Genomic DNA, 17,512 nt, shown 5'->3' on the forward strand with positions numbered 1-17,512 from the left:
GGTAGTGAGGGCATTTGATAGCCTTGTTCAAATCTCTGGGGTCGAGACAGACTCTGATCTTGCCTGTATGTGGTTTCTCAACCACTACTAACGCGTTGACCCACTCTGTCGGTTCTGTTTCCTGGACGATGATTTCTGTATTCTCCATGCTCTGCAGCTCCTCCTTCAGGTGACTACGTAGAGCAAGGGGTATCCTTCTCAGTGGGCAAACCACAGGGGTTGCTGCTGGGTCAAGGTGAATAGTGCATTCACCTGGGAATAGTTCGATTCCTTTGAAAATGTCAGCAAACTCCTCCATGACTGTCTGCTTCTCAACTGGTGCTGTCAATGATAGCACTAGCTTGACGAGGTCCATGTCTAAACATGCCTTTAGACCTAGCACTGGAGGTGCTCGAGTGTCAACAATGTAAAAGTCCAACATCATGTCGCTTTCTTTGTACTTGCATTTCATCATGCATGTGCCTTTTACAATGAGCTGCTCACCCCAAAACTGGTCAGTCTGCATGAGGTGGGCTGTAGCTCACACTCATCCTTCAAGCTGTGATACTCACTCAGAGGAATTACATTAACCTGAGCTCGTGTCTAGTTTAAACTTAAGCTCTGTGCCCTGTTTTCCTATCTCAATATCTGCAAAGGCTTGCTCAGTCTCTGAAATCTGTTTTTTCTGTGACACAGAATTCATAATCAGTTCCTCTGCATTTGGCTCTCTATCTGGCATTTGGCTGTCACTCACTGCAAACTTTAGCAATGTGGTTCCGTTTACCACATTTAGCACATTGCCTTCCTTTGGCAAGTCAGTGCTCCCTTTCCCCATGCACCTTGTTTCCACAATATCCACAGTTTTTGAAGTGTTTAATGTCCGTGTCGCTCATTTTTAGAACTCTCTCTGTTCTTTCTGTTCTGAAACACGCTCTCTGGGCGGTGTTCTTTGGTGTGTGTCTATTAACTGCGTGCACTGTCTGTTCACGCGAGCTGCTTGTGGCGCCGGTTATGGTTTTCAACTGTGCTTGGGCTATCTTGTGCGATCTAGCTACGTCCATAGCTTTGTCCAGCGTTAGCCGAGACCCAACATTCAAAAGTTTCTCTCTCACTTTAGCTGAATGTATTCCAAACACGATGCGGTCTCTGACCATCTCATCTTTATCTGCATATTCACCATCTTTTACCAGCAGTTTTAACTCAGTCACGAACTGTTCAAACAACTCACTAGCTCCTTGTACTTTCTCCTGAAACTTGTACCTAGCGAATATCATATTTGTCTTGGGCATCACATATGATTCAAAACGGTCAAAATAACTTTTCAGTACCTTTGCTTCATCCGCGGTGAGAGACCATGTGTTAAAAATGTCTCTCCCTTTTTCTCCGATCCACAGGAGTAGGTAGCTGCATCTTTCTTCCTCCCCTTTGCTTTTCAGCGGACCCGAGATCATTAGAGTGGATTGGGAAAATAGATTAAAGGGTAAGACGATACATGATCAGTGGTGTATATTTAAGGAGTTATTTTACAACTTCCAAAAAATATATATTCCACTGAGAAGAAAAGGGTGTAAAAGAAAAGACAGCCATCCGTGGCTAAGTAAAGAAATTAAGGATAGTATTCAACTAAAAACAAGGGCATATAAGGTAGCGAAATCTAGTGGGAGGATAGAGGATTGGGAAAACTTTAAAAGACAGCAAAAAATAACAAAAAGATTGATTAAGAAAGGGAAGATAGATTATGAAAGTAAATGAGCAAAAAATATAAAAACAGATAGTAAGAGTTTTTATAGTTATATAAAAAGAAAAAGGGTGGCTAAAGTAAATGTTGGTCCCTTAGAGGATGAGACTGGGAAATTAATGGTGGGAAATATGGAGATGGCAAAAACACTGAATGAATATCTTATATCAGTCTTTACAGTAGAAGACACTAAGAATATCCCAACACTGGGCAAACAGGGGGCTAAAGGGGGGGAGGAGCTAAACACGATCAAAATCACTAAGGAAGTGGTACTCGGTAAAATAATGGGACTCAAGGCGGATAAATCACCTGGACCTGATGGCTTACATCCTAGGGTCTTGCGGGAAGTGGCGGTAGGGATTGTGGATGCATTGGTAATAATTTTCCAAAACTCCCTGGACTCGGCAAAGGTCCCGGCAGACTGGAAAACTGCTAATGTAACACCCTTATTTAAAAAGGGCAGTAGACAGAAGGCTGGAAACTATAGACCGGTTAGCCTAACATCTGTGGTAGGTAAAATTTTGGAGTCCATTATTAAGGAGACAGTAACAGGACATTTGGATAATCATAATTTAATAGGACAAAGTCAGCATGGTTTTATGAAGGGGAAGTCATGTTTGACAAATTTGCTGGAGTTCTTTGAGGAAGTAACATATAGGGTGGATAAAGGGAAACCAGTGGACGTCATGTATTTAGACTTCCAAAAGGCATTTGACAAGGTGCCACACAAAAGATTATTGCTTAAGATAAAAAATCACGGGATTGGGGATAATATTCTGGCATGGATAGAGGATTCGCTATCTAACAGAAGGCAGAGAGTTGGGATAAATGGTTCATTCTCAGACTGGCAATCAGTAACTAGTGGTGTTCCGCAGGGGTCAGTGCTGGGTCCCCAACTCTTTACAATCTATATTAACGATTTGGAGGAGGGGACCGAGTGTAACATATCAAAGTTTGCAGATGATACTAAGATGGGAGGGAAAGTAGTGAGTGAGGAGGACATAAAAACCTGCAAGGGGACATAGACAGGCTAAGTAGGTGGGCAGAGATTTGGCAGATGGAATACAATACTGGAAAGTGTGAGGTTATGCACTTTGGCAGGAAAAATCGTAGAGCAAGTTATTATCTTAATGGCAAGAAACTGGAAAGTACTGAAGTACAAAGGGATCTGGGGGTCCTGGTGCACGAAACTCAAAAGGTTAGTATGCAGGTGCAGCAAGTGATTAAGAAGGCCAATGGAATGTTGGCTTTCATTGCTAGGGGGATAGAATATAAAAATAGGGAGGTATTGCTTCAGTTGTACAAGGTATTGGTGAGACCGCACCTGGAATACTGCGTACATTTTTGGTGTCCATACTTAAGAAAGGACATACTTGCTCTCGAGTCAGTATAAAGAAGGTTCACTCGGTTAATCCCGGGGATGAGGGGATGGGCATATGAGGAGAGGTTGAGTAGATTGGGACTCTACTCATTGGAGTTCAGAAGAATGAGAGGCGATCTTATTGAAACATATAAGATTGTGAAGGGGTTGGATCGGGTGGATGCGGGGAGGATGTTCCCGATGATGGGTGAAACTAGAACTAGGGGGCATAGTCTTAGAATAAGGGGCTGCTCTTTCAAAACTGAGATGAGGAGGAACTACTTCACTCAGAGGGTGGTAGGTCCATGGAATATGCTGCCCCAAAAAGCTGTAGAAGCTACATCATTACATAAATTTAAAACAGAAATAGACAGTTTCCTAGAAGGAAAGGGAATTAAGGGTTACGGGGAGCGGGCAGGAATTTGGACATGAGTCTAGGTTCGGATCGGTCATGGCCCTGTGGGTAGCGGAGCGGGCCCAGGGGCCGTGTAGCCTGATCCTGCTCCTATTTCGTGTGTCTAATTCTGTTAGATTCAGGAGATGGTTCTGTGATAGTGGATTGGCGGTTAGGATCAGATCAGCCATGATCTTATTGAATGGCGGAGCAGGCTCGAGGGGCCGATTGGCCTACTCCTGCTCCTATTTCTTATGTTCTTATGTTCTTATGTAACATCAACTCCACGTGTTGCTTGAACTTGCGCCATTCTCCAGCTAAGTTCAATCCATTCGAGGCAGGGGAGCTCCAACGATGTCCATTTACAATCCCACTTCTGACACCATGTCTTGTTTTACACATTTTGTACAAAACTAATAAATTGCAGGACAACGGAGCATTATAGCTTAACTCTTTTATTAAGCATTAGGTCTGTGATCTTACTCATAGCAGTAACAGAGGGAAAAGCGTGGCATTAGGACCCCTAGCCTGGGTCTTCAAAACAATAGTAGTCCTTACAGATGCCTGCATGCCAATGACAACTCAGCATGTGATCACATGTGAATATAATAGGTATTCCTTACAGATGCCTGTGGGCCAATGATAATTCAATATGCAAATGTTACATGCAGGTTTTAAATAGAGAGATGGATGTTCAAATACTACAAATCTTGATAGTTCCTATGAGAAGAAAGAACATAAGAAACAGGAGCAGGAGTCGGCCATACGATCCCTTGAGCCTGCTCCGTCATTCAATAAAATCATGGCTGATCTTCTACCTCAACTCCACCTTCCCACCCAATCCCCGTATCCATTTGATTTCTTTAATGCCCAAAAATCTATCGATCTCAGCCTTGAATATACTTACCGACTGAGCAACCACAGCCCCCTGGGGTTGGGATCATGGAAGTGCCCTTGTGGAATACAACTGGCCAGGGTTTGATTAATATAGGATTGAAAAACAACATTGAATTCACAACAAGAACAAACAGTTATCCAGTGCTTCTCATGTTTAGAATGTCTCAGAGCTTTACAAAGTGAACACTGAACAGCAAGTGAAGGAATTTAGGGTGAGAATGCAGGCATGATCCAAAAGATATGTTCTTAAGAAGGCTTTTGAATGCAGGCAGCCAGGCAAAGCAGTTTTGGAAAGGACGTGGATGTAGTGATTGAAAGCCCAATCTCTCAGCAAGCAGTAATCCAAAATATGAGAAATAGAGTGTGTAGGCAAGGCCATAGGGCTGGAGAAGAATTTTCAGACAATATGGAGCAAAAACGAGGATGAGGAACATGACATTGATTGATTGGCCACAGGGAGCCAGAGGAGTTTGACAAGTTTGTAGTGACGGGTTTGTGTGGCAGAGGACTTGGAAAGAAAGGCTTGTATTTATATAGCACCTCTCACAGCCTCGGGATGCACCAAAGCGTTTTACAGCCAATGAAGAACTTTTGAAATGTAGCCACTGTTGTAATGTAGGAAACACAGCAGCCAATCTGTGCACAGCAAGCTCCCACAAACAGCAATTTGATGATGACCAGATAATCTGTTTGTTAGTGATGTTGGTTGAGCGATAACTATTGGCCAAGACACCAGGGAGAGCTCTCCTGCTGTTCTTTGAAAGAGTGCCATAGGATCTCTAACGTCCACCTGAGAGAGCAGATGGGGCCTCGGTTTAATGTCTCATCTGAAAGACAAAAGTCTTAGGGTTAGAGATACGTGGCCACAGCCCCACTCTGTAGCATCATTAAATGGCACTAAAATGGCGGCCGTTGCACTTTCACCAGCAGTTGGTGGTTCCTGCGGCAGCTGCCATTTTTGTCCTTACCTTTGCGCCGCCGGTAACTGGCAGCACCATGCTGGACAAAATGGCGGTGTTGTGATGTCAATCGGCGTGCAACGCTGACTTCACGTCACAAGCGTGAACTTCGACCCTAGCACTGAATTCAACGCTGGGTCCTAAGCACGGCAGGTTAACCTGGTGTGCAAGCAGACTGACAGTGGTGATGTCTGCACCTCTTAAAGGGACACACACATCATTCAGGAAAGATTAGATTTAAGGTTTTCGACTGGGTTCTTTTTGATTTTATTGAAGTGGTGGCTTGCTGCAATAGATGTGAAAAGATCTTAAGTGTGTAGGGAATGCTGTTGGACACTTTCAAGGGCTTGGATGGTAAGTGAAGGCCTCTGAGAAGACAGAACATGCTGCAAATACTCAGCAAGTCACGCAACATCTGTGGAGAGAAAAACAGAGTTCACGTCTCGGGTCGAGATGCTGCCTGAGCAACTGAGTATTTCCAGCATTTTACGCTGTCATTTCACATTTACAGAATCTGCTTGCAGAGGGAAGAGGAAGACGCAGAAGAGAAAGACGCAGAAGAGGAGGAATCAGACGGAAGGATGCATCCCAGACAGCCCCTTTGTGGCCGGGATATCCGGGATGGAATCATCCGCCTGCAGTCCCGCTGGCTGGGCAGGCTGCCTCTTCTTGGGTGTGTGAAATGAGGAAGGCACAAGGGTGGCGTTGTGGTGATGGGAGGGCGGGAAAGCATGAGGTGCATGCCAGAAGGAGGATAACGTATGAGGATGCCATCATCTTGTATCCTTTCAGCCCCGCCGCTGGCCAAGGGCTCAGCCATGCCCCTGCCAAGAATGGCCAGCACCGTCTCCTCCAAGGGGTGAGGTGAGGTTTGGAATGGGAGGTGTGCCTCGTCATTGGTGCAGATTGTTGGAAAGTGAGTGATTGGAGGAGGCGATCGTGCATTGAGCAGTGTGTGAGGCTAGTGGTGCAGTTGGTAGGAGGCGGCTTTTGAAGATGCATTCACTGACCTTGCCCAGTGGTCTGAAGTCATGAAGCTTCTTTGGGCACTGGAGCCAGGTGATGGGGGGTGACACTGCTGGCAGTGATGGCCTCGGTGATCTGGTCCCACATCGTTCTTTCTGGAGGGCCTCCTGGCTCCTGTGTGTAGAGGACCCGTCTTGCAGTGTTGACCCCCTGCACAAAGCTCGAGTGCTGCGTACAAGACCCTGGGTGCCCCTTCCCTGGCTTGCTGACCCACTTGTGTTAGTGCTGAGGCATTGTTCCCATTTTTTGAGGTTAGGAAGGGAATTCAGCTTTAAGAGCTGAATATTCACATTTGGGACTTCTGTTTAATGTTAAATATTTTTTTTAAAAGGCAGGAAGGGCTGAAAATTGCATTGTTTCACGTCATGTTAATTTGTATTGCTTCAGTGTGCATGGCTCCTTTAATTCTCAGGCCTCTTCATTGCCCACAATCCCTTGCGAGCTCCATAGCCTCGATTCCAGAGGCTGTGAGAAGCTGCAATGCCGCACCTGGACAGGAACATTGCCTCGGATGCCTCCAGCAAGGCCACCAGAACAGCGCTGTGCAGCAGGTAAGCGCTGTGCCAACAATGTACATCCCGCCAGATCAATTTTTGTCTGTTCGCGTTGTGGCCATTTTCAGCGGCCATTTACTACTGGCTAAAACAAATTTCTCCCCCTTAGGCTGCAGAGTTCTGGGCTAGTTGAAGTTCATAAGGATGGAAGTGGGTAAGCTGGTGTGAAAGCATTTGAAAATTCAGTTCATTGTTGATGATGGTGTGGATGAGGGTTTCAGCAGCAGTGGGGGGTGAGGCAGGGGTGGAATTGAGTTATGTTTCAGAATGGAAAAAGGTGGTCTTAGTGATGGACTGATCGTAGAGTTCAAATCTCGATTTGGGGTCAGATAGGATGCTGAATTTGCACAGCGTGGAATTTTGCCTTGATGGGAGCCCTTGTGCAGGTTAATGAAGTTAAAGGAGGTCCTCTGGACCTCATTGCTGTCAGTTAGTACCTAACCAGACATTGAGATCATTCTGCAGCAGGTGAGTCTGGGAGTGGTGTAATGGGTGGATCCGGGAGTTGTGTAATGGGTGGGTCTGGGATGTTGTGTAATGGGTGGGTCTGGGAATTGTCTAATGGGCGGGTCTGGGAGTTGTGTAATGGGTGGGTCTGGGAATTGTCTAATGGGTGGGTCTGGGATGTTGTGTAATGGGTGGGTCTGGGATGTTGTGCAATGGGTGGGTCTGGGATGTTGTGCAATGGGTGGGTCTGGGAGTTGTGTAATGGGTGGGTCTGGGAGTTGTGTAATGGGTGGGTCTGGGAGTTGTGTAATGGGCGGGTCTGGGAGTTGTCTAATGGATGGGTCTGGGATGTTGTGTAATGGGTGGGACTGGGAGTTGTGTAATGGGTGGGACTGGGAGTTGTGCAATGGGTGGGTCTGGGATGTTGTGTAATGGGTGGGTCTGGGAGATGGGTAATTGATGGGTCTGGGAGTTGTGTAATGGGTGGGTTTGGGAGATGTTTAGTGGGTGGGTCTGGGAGTTGTGTAATGGATGGGTTTGGGAGTTGTGCAAAGGATGGGTCTGGGAGTTGGGTAACGGGTGGGTCTGGGAGTTGTGCAATGGGTAGGTCTGGGAGTTGTGTAATGGTTGGGTCTGGGAGTTGTGCAATGGGTGGGTCTGGGAGTTGCGTAATGGGTGGGTCTGTGAGTTGGGTAATGGTTGGGTCTGGGAGATGTGTATTGGATGGGTCTGGGAGTTGTGCAGAGGGTGGCCCTGGGAGTTGGGTAATGGATGGGTCTCGGAGTTGTGTAATGGGTCGGTCTGTGAGTTGGGTAATGGGTGGGTCTAGGAGTTGTTCAATGGGTGGGTCTGGGAATTGGGTAATGGATGGGTCTAGGAGTTCTGTAATGGTTGGGTCTGGGAGTTGTGTAATGGGTTGGTCTGGGAGATCTGCAATGGGTGGGTCTGGGATGTTGTGTAATGGGTGGATCTGGGATGGAGTGTAATGGGTGGATCTGGGATGGAGTGTAATGGGTGGGTCTGGGAGTTGTGTAATGGTTGGTCTGGGAGTTGTGCAATGGTTGGTCTGGGAGTTGTGCAATGGGTGGATCTGGGAGATGGGTAATGGGTGGGTCTAGGAGTTGTGTAATGGGTGGGTTTGGGAGTTGTTTAATGGGTCGGTCTGGGAGTTGTGTAATGGGTGGGTCTGGGAGTTGTGCAAAGAATGGGTCTGGGAGTTGGGTAATGGGTGGGTCTAGGAGTTGTGTAATGGGTGGGTCTGGGAGTTGTGTAATGGGCAGGTCTGGGATTTGTGTAATGGTTGGGTCTGGGAGTTATGTAATGGGTGGTTCTGGGTTGTTGTGCAATGGGTGGGTCTGGGAGTTGTGTAATAGTTGGGTCTGGGATTTGTGTAATGGGTGGATCTCGGAGTTGTGTAATGCATGGGTCTGGGAGTTGTGCAAATTGTGGGTTTGGGTGTTGTGTAATGGATGGGTCTGGGATGTTGGGTAATGGGTGGGAATGGGGGCTGTGTAATGGGTGGGTCTGGGAGTTGTGTAATGGGTGGGTTTAGTAGTTCTGAAATGGTGGGTCTGGGAGTTGTGAAATGGGTGGGTCTGGGAGTTGTGTAATGGGTGGGTCTGGGAGTTGTTCAATGACTGCGTCTGTGAGTTGTGTAATGGGTGTGTCTGGGATTTGTGTAATGGGTGGGTCTGGGTTTTCTGCAATGGGTGAGTCTGGGGTGTTGTGTAATGTGTGGGTCTGGAAGTTTTGTAATGGGTGGGTCTGGGAGTTGTGTAATGGGTGGGTGTGGGATGTTGTTTAAAGTTTGGGTCTGGGAGTTGTGTAAAGGGTGGGCCTGGGAGTTGTGTCATGGGTGGTTCTGGGAGTTTTGTCATGGGCGGATCCGGGAGTTGTCTAATGGGTGGGTCTGGGTGTTGTGTAATGGTAGGGTCTGGGAGTTGTGCAATGGGTGGGTCTGGGAGTTGTGCAATGGGTGGGCCTGTGATGTTGTGTAATGGGTGCATCTGGGAGTTTTGTAATGGGTTGGTCTGGGAGTTGTGTACTGGGTGGATCCGGGAGTTGTGCAATGGGTGGGTCTGGGAGTTGTGCAATGCGTGGGCCTGGGAGTTTGGTAATCGGTGGGTCTGGGGGTTGGGTAATGGATGGGGATGGGAGTTGGGTAAAGGGTGGGTCTCGGAGTTGTGTAATGTGTGGGCCTGGGAGTTGGGTAATGGGTGGGTCTGGGAGTTGGGTAATGGTTGGGTCTGGGAGATGTGTATTGGGTGGGTCTGGGAGTTGTGCAAAGGGTGGCCCTGGGAGTTGGGTAATGGATGGGTCTCGGAGTTGTGTAATGGGTCGGTCTGTGAGTTGTGTAATGGTTGGGTCTGGGAGTTGTGTAATGGGCGGGTCTGGGATGTTGTGCAATGGGTGGTTCTGTGAGTTGTGTAATGGGTGTGTCTGGAATTTCTGCAATGGGTGGGTCTGGGATGTTGTGTAATGGGTTTGTCTGGGAGTTGTGTAAAGGGTGGGTCTGGGATGTTGTGTAATGGGTGGGTCTGGGAGTTGTGTAATGGGTGGGTCTGGGAGTTCTGCAATGGGTGGATGTGGGATGTTGTGTAATGGGTGGGTCTGGGAGTTGTGTAATGGGTAGGTCTGGGAGTTGTGCAATGGGTGGTTCTGGGAGTTGTGTAATGGGTGGGTCTGGGAGTTTTGCAAAGGATGTGTCTGGGAGTTGGGTAATGGGTGGGTCTAGGAGTTGTGTAATGGGGGGGTCTGGGAGTTGTGTAATTGGCAGGCCTGGGAGTTGTGTAATGGTTGGGTCTGGGAGTTGTGTAATGGGCGGGTCTGGGATGTTGTGCAATGGGTGGTTCTGGGAGTTGTGTAATGGTTGGGTCTGGGATTTGTGTAATGGGTGGGTCTGGGAGTTGTGTAATGTGTGGGTCTGGGAGTTGTGCAATGGGTGGGTTTGGGAGTTGTGTAATGAATGGGTCTGGGATGTAGTGTAATGGTTGGGACTGGGGGTTGTGTAATGGGTGGGTCTGGGAGTTGTGTAATGGGTGGGTATAGGAGTTTTGTAATGGGTGCGTCTGGGAGTTGTTCAATGGCTGGGTCTGGGAGTTTTGTAATGGGTATGTCTGGGATTTGTGTAATGGGTGGGTCTGGGTGTTCTGCAATGGGTGATACTCGGGTGTTGTGTAATGGGTGGGTCTGGGAGTTTTGTAATGCATGGGTCTGGGTGTTATGTAATGGGTGGGTGTGGGATGTTTTTTAAAGTTTGGGTCTGGGAGTTGTGTCATGGGTGGGTCTGGGAGTTGTGTCATGGGTGGATCTGGGGGTTTTGTAATGGGTGGATCCGGGAGTTTTCTAATGGGTGGGTCCGGGTGTTGTGTAATGGGTGGGTCTGGGAGTTGTGCAATGGGTGTGTCTGGGAGTTGTGCAATGGGTGGGTCTGTGAGTTGTGTAATGGGTGGGTCTGGGAGTTGTTCAATGGGTGGGTCTGGGAATTGGGTAATGGGTGGGTCTAGGAGTTCTGTAATGGTTGCGTCTGGGAGTTGTGTAATGGGTGGGTCTGTGTGTTGTGTAATGGGTGGGTCTGGGATGTTGTGCAATGGGTGGGTCTGGGAGTTGTGTAATGGTTGGGTCTGGGATTTGTGTAATGGGTGGGTCTAGGAGTTGTGTCATGGGTGGATCTGGGAGTTGTCTAATGGGTGGGTCTGGGTGTTGTGTAATGGGTGGGTCTGGGAGTTGTGCAATGGGTGGGTTTGGAGGTTGTGTAATGGATGGGTCTGGGATGTTGTGTAATGGGTGTGTCTGGGGGTTGTGTAATGGGTGGGACTGGGAGTTGTGTAATGGGTTTGTCTAGGAGTTGGGAAATGCGTGGGTCTGGGAGTTGTGAAATGGGTGGATCTGGGAGTTGTGTAATGGGTGGGTCTGGGAGTTTTTCAATGGCTGGTTCTGGGAGTTGTGTAATGGGTGTGTCTGGGTGTTCTGCAATGGGTGAGTCTGGGGTGTTGTGTAGTGGGTGGGTCTGGGAGTTTTGTAATGGATGGGTCTGGGAGTTGTGTAATGTGTGGGTGTGGGATGTAGTTTAAAGTTTGGGTCTGGGAGTTGTGTAATGGGTGGGTCTGGGAGTTGTGTCATGGGTGGTTCTGGGAGCTTTGTAATGGGTGGATCCGGGAGTTGTCTAATGGGTGGGTCCGGGTGTTGTGTAATGGTTCGATCTGGGAGATGTGCAATGGGTGGGTCTGTGATGTTGTGTAATGAGTGCATCTGGGAGTTGTGTAATGGGTTGTTCTGGGAGTTGTGTACTGGGTGGACCCGGGAGTTGTGCAATGGGTGGGTCTGGGAGTTGTGCAATGCGTGGGCCTGGGAGTTGGGTAATCGGTGCGTCTGGGGCTTGGGTAATGTGTGGGTCTGCGAGTTGGGTAAAGGGTTGGTCTGGGAGTTGTGTAATGGGTGGTTCTGGGAGTTGGGTAATGGGTGGGTCTGGGAGTTGGGTAATGGGTTGGTCTGGGAGTTGTGCATTGGGTGGGTCTGGGAGTTGTGCAAAGGGTGGCCCTGGGAGTTGGGTAATGGATGGGTCTCGGAGTTGTGTAATGTGTGGGTCTGTGAGTTGGGTAATGGGTTGGTCTGGGAGTTGTGTAATGGGTTGGTCTGGGAGTTGTGTAATCGGTGGGTCTGGGAGTTGTGCAATGGGTTTGGGAGTTGTGTACTGGGTGAATCTGGGAGTTGGGTAATGGCAAAGTCTGGTATGTTGTGTAACGGGTGGGTCTGGGAGTTGTGTAATGGGTGGCTCTGGGATGTTGTGTAATGGGTGGGTCTGGGAATTGTGTAATGGGTGGGTCTGGGAGTTGTGTCGTGGACAGTCTAGGAGTTGTGTAATGGGTGGTTCTGGGAGTTATGTAATGGGTGGGTCTGGGAGTTGTGTAATGGGCAGGTCTCAGAGTTTTGTACTGGGCGGGTCTGGGAGTTGTGTAATGGGTGGGTCTGGGTGTTGTGTAATGGGTAGGTCTGGGAGTTGTGCAAAGCTTGGGCCTGTGAGTTGGATAATGGGTGGGTCTGGGGGTTGTGTAATGGGTTGTTCTGGGAGTTGGGTAAAGAGTGGGTCTGGGAGGTGTGTAATGGGTGGGTCTGGGAGTTGGGTAATGGGTGGGTCTGGGAGTTGGGTAATGGTTGGGTCTGAGAGTAGTGTGATGGGTGGGTCTGGGAGTTGTGCAAAGGGTGGCCCTGGGAGTTGGGTAATGGGTGTGTCTCGGAGTTGTGTAATGTGTGGGTCTGTGAGTAGGGTAATGGGTTGGTCTGGGAGTTGTGTAATGGGTTGGTCTGGGAGTTGTGTAATGGGTGGGTCTGGGAGTTGTGTAATGGGTTTGGGAGTTGTGTAATGGGTGGATCTGGGAGTTGGGTAATGGCAAAGTCAGGGATGTTGTGTAACGGGTGGGTCTGGGAGTTGTGTAATGGGTGGCTCTGGGATGTTGTGTAATGGGTGGGTCTGGGAATTGTGTAATGGGTGGGTCTGGGAGTTGTGTAATGGATGGGTCCGGATGTTATGTAATGGGTGGTTCTGGGAGTTGTGTAATGGACAGTCTGGGAGTTGTGTAATGGGTGGTTCTGGGAGTTATGTAATGGGTGGGTCTGGGTGTTGTGTAATGGGCAGGTCTCAGAGTTTTGTACTGGGCGGGTCTGGGAGTTGTGTAATGGGTGGGTCTGGGTGTTGTGTAATGGGTAGGTCTGGGAGTTGTGCAAAGCTTGGGCCTGTGAGTTGGATAATGGGTGGGTCTGGGGGTTGTGTAATGGGTTGTTCTGGGAGTTGGGTAAAGAGTGGGTCTGGGAGGTGTGTAATGGGTGGGTCTGGGAGTTGGGTAATGGGTGGGTCTGGGAGTTGGGTAATGGTTGGGTCTGAGAGTAGTGTGATGGGTGGGTCTGGGAGTTGTGCAAAGGGTGGCCCTGGGAGTTGGGTAATGGGTGTGTCTCGGAGTTGTGTAATGGTTGGGTCTGGGAGTTGGGTAATGGGTGTGTCTGGGAGTTGTTCAATGGGTGGGTCTGGGAGTTGGATAATGGGGGGGTCTAGGAGTTCTGTAATGAGTGGGTCTGGGAGTTGTGTAAAGGGTGGGTGTGGGAGTTGTATAATGGGTGGGTCTGGGAGTTGTGTAATGGGTGGGTCTGGGATGTTGTGTAATGGGTGTGTCTGGGAGTTGTTTAATGCGTTGTTCTGGGAGTTGTGTAATGGGTGGGTCTGGGAGTTGTGTAATGGGTGGGTCTGGGAGTTGTGTAATGGGTGGGTCAGAGATGTTGTATAATGTGTGAGTCTGGGAGTTGTGTAATGGGTGGGTCTAGCTGTTCTGCAATGGGTGGGTCTGGGATGTTGTGTAATGCGTGTGTCTGGGAGTTGTGTAATGGAGGAGTCTGGGAGTTGTGTAATGGGTGGGTGTGGGTTGTTATTTAATGTGTGGGTCTGGGAGTTGTGTAATGGGCGGGTCTGGGAGTTGTGTATTTGTTAGTTCTGGGAATTCTGTAATGGTTGTGTCTGGGAGATGTGTGATGGGTGGGTCTGTGAGTTGTGTAATGGGTGTGTCTTGAATTTGTCTAATGGGTGGGTCTGGGTGTTCTGCAATGGGTGGGTCTGGGATGATGTGTAATGGGTGGGTCTGGGAGTTGTGTAATGGGTGGGGCTGGGAGTTGTGTAAAGGGTGGGTCGAGGAGTTGTGTAATGGGTGGGTCTGGGAGTTGTTTAATGGGTGGGTCTGGGAGTTGTATAATGGGTGGGTCTGGGTGTTGTGTAATGGGTGGGTCTGGGAGTTGTGTACTGGGCGGGTCTAGGAGTTGTGTAATGGGTGGGTCTGGGAGTTGTGTAATATGTTTGTGTTGGAGTTGTATAATGGGTGAGTCTGGGAGTTGTGTAATGGGTTTGTCTGGGAGTTGTGTAAAGGGTGGGTCTGGGATGTTGTGTAATGGGTGGGTCTGGGAGTTGTGTAATGGGTGGGTCTGGGAGTTCTGCAATGGGTGGATGTGGGATGTTGTGTAATGGGTGTGTCTGGGAGTTGTGTAATGGGTAGTTCTGGGAGTTGTGCAATGGGTGGTTCTGGGAGTTGTGTAATGGGTGGGTCTGGGAGTTGTGCAAAGGATGGGTCTGGGAGTTGGGTAATGGGTGGGTCTCGGAGCTGTGTAATGGGGGGTCTGGGAGTTGTGTAATTGGCAGGCCTGGGAGTTGTGTAATGGTTGGGTCTGGGAGTTGTGTAATGGGCGGGTCTGGGATGTTGTGCAATGGGTGGTTCTGTGAGTTGTGTAATGGGTGTGTCTGGAATTTCTGCAATGGGTGGGTCTGGGATGTTGTGTAATGGGTTTGTCTGGGAGTTGTGTAAAGGGTGGGTCTGGGATGTTGTGTAATGGGTGGGTCTGGGAGTTGTGTAATGGGTGGGTCTGGGAGTTCTGCAATGGGTGGATGTGGGATGTTGTGTAATGGGTGGGTCTGGGAGTTGTGTAATGGGTAGGTCTGGGAGTTGTGCAATGGGTGGTTCTGGGAGTTGTGTAATGGGTGGGTCTGGGAGTTTTGCAAAGGATGGGTCTGGGAGTTGTGTAATGGGTGGGTCTAGGAGTTGTGTAATGGGGGGGTCTGGGAGTTGTGTAATTGGCAGGCCTGGGAGTTGTGTAATGGTTGGGTCTGGGAGTTGTGTAATGGGCGGGTCTGGGATGTTGTGCAATGGGTGGTTCTGGGAGTTGTGTAATGGTTGGGTCTGGGATTTGTGTAATGGGTGGGTCTGGGAGTTGTGTAATGCGTGGGTCTGGGAGTTGTGCAATGGGTGGGTTTGGGAGTTGTGTAATGAATGGGTCTGGGATGCAGTGTAATGGTTGGGACTGGGGGTTGTGTAATGGGTGGGACTGGGAGTTGTGTAATGGGTGGGTATAGGAGTTTTGTAATGGGTGCGTCTGGGAGTTGTTCAATGGCTGGGTCTGGGAGTTTTGTAATGGGTATGTCTGGGATTTGTGTAATGGGTGGGTCTGGGTGTTCTGCAATGGGTGATACTCGGGTGTTGTGTAATGGGTGGGTCTGGGAGTTTTGTAATGCATGGGTCTGGGTGTTATGTAATGGGTGGGTGTGGGATGTTTTTTAAAGTTTGGGTCTGGGAGTTGTGTAATGGGTGGATCTGGGGGTTTTGTAATGGGTGGATCCGGGAGTTTTCTAATGGGTGGGTCCGGGTGTTGTGTAATGGGTGGGTCTGGGAGTTGTGCAATGCGTGGGCCTGGGAGTTGGGTAATCGGTGGGTCTGGGGGGTGGGTAATGGGTGGGTCTGGGAGTTGGGTAAATGGTGGGTCTCGGAGTTGTGCAATGGGTGGGTCTGGTAGTTGGGTAATGGTTGGGTCTGGGGGGTGGGTAATGGGTGGGTCTGGGAGTTGTGTATTGGGTGGGTCTGTGAGTTGTGCAAAGGGTGGCCTTGGGAGTTGGGTAATGGATGGGTCTCGGAGTTGTGTAATGGGTGGGTCTGTGAGTTGGGTAATGGGTGGGTCTGGGAGTTGTTCAATGGGTGGGTCTGGGAGTTGCATAATGGGTGGGTGTGGTAGTTCTCTAATGGGTGGGTCTGTGAGTTGTGTAATGGGTTGGACTGGGAGTTGTATAATGGGTGGGTCTGTGAGCTGTGTAATGGGTGTGTCAGGAATTTCTGCAATGGGTGGGTCTGGGATGTTGTGTAATGGGTGTGTCTGGGAGTTGTGTAATGGGTGGGTCTGGGATGGAGTGTAATGGGTGGGTCTGGGAGTTGTGAAATGGGTGGTTCCAGGAGTTGTGTAATGGGCAGATCCAGGAGTTGTCTAATGGGTGCGTCTGGGTGTTGTGTAATGGTTGGGTCTGGGAGATGTGCAATTGGTGGGCCTGGGAGTTGTGTAATGGGTGGGTCTGGGAGATGGGTAATGGATGGGTCTAGGAGTTGTGTAATGGGTGGGTCTGGGAGTTGTTTAATGGGTGGGTCTGGGAGTTGTGTAATGGGTGGGTCTGGGAGTTGTGCAAAGGATGGGTCTGGGAGTTGGGTAATGAGTGGGTCTAGGAGTTGTGTAATGGGTGGGTCTGGGAGTTGTGTAATGGGTGGGTCTGGGAGTTGTATAATTGTTAGGTCTGGGAGTTGCGTAATGGGCGGGTCTGGGATGTTGTGCAATGGGTGGGTCGGGGAGTTGTGTAATGGTTGGGTCTGGGAGTTGTGTAATGGTGGGTCTGGGAGTTGTGTAAAGGGTGGGTCTAGGAGTTGTGTAATGGGTGGGTCTGGGAGTTGTTTAATGGGTGGGTCTGGGAGTTGTATAATGGGTGGGTCTGGGTGTTGTGTAATGGGTGGGTCTGGGAGTTGTGTACTGGGCGGGTCTAGGAGTTGTGCAATGGGTGGGTTTGGGAGTTGTGTAATGAATGGGTCTGGGATGTAGTGTAATGGTTGGGACTGGGGGTTGTGTAATGGGTGGGTCTGGGAGTTGTGTAATGGGTGGGTATAGGAGTTTTGTAATGGGTGCGTCTGGGAGTTGTTCAATGGCTGGGTCTGGGAGTTTTGTAATGGGTATGTCTGGGATTTGTGTAATGGGTGGGTCTGGGTGTTCTGCAATGGGTGATACTCGGGTGTTGTGTAATGGGTGGGTCTGGGAGTTTTGTAATGCATGGGTCTGGGTGTTATGTAATGGGTGGGTGTGGGATGTTTTTTAAAGTTTGGGTCTGGGAGTTGTGTCATGGGTGGGTCTGGGAGTTGTGTCATGGGTGGATCTGGGGGTTTTGTAATGGGTGGATCCGGGAGTTTTCTAATGGGTGGGTCCGGGTGTTGTGTAATGGGTGGGTCTGGGAGTTGTGCAATGGGTGTGTCTGGGAGTTGTGCAATGGGTGGGTCTGTGAGTTGTGTAATGGGTGGGTCTGGGAGTTGTTCAATGGGTGGGTCTGGGAATTGGGTAATGGGTGGGTCTAGGAGTTCTGTAATGGTTGCGTCTGGGAGTTGTGTAATGGGTGGGTCTGTGTGTTGTGTAATGGGTGGGTCTGGGATGTTGTGCAATGGGTGGGTCTGGGAGTTGTGTAATGGTTGGGTCTGGGATTTGTGTAATGGGTGGGTCTAGGAGTTGTGTCATGGGTGGATCTGGGAGTTGTCTAATGGGTGGGTCCGGGTGTTGTGTAATGGGTGGGTCTGGGAGTTGTGCAATGGGTGGGTTTGGAGGTTGTGT

The sequence above is a fragment of the Somniosus microcephalus genome, chromosome 11 (assembly GCF_052327205.1).
Source record: "Somniosus microcephalus isolate GS21.2 chromosome 11, FLI_Smic_1.0, whole genome shotgun sequence".
NCBI classification, from domain to species: Eukaryota; Metazoa; Chordata; class Chondrichthyes; order Squaliformes; family Somniosidae; genus Somniosus; species Somniosus microcephalus.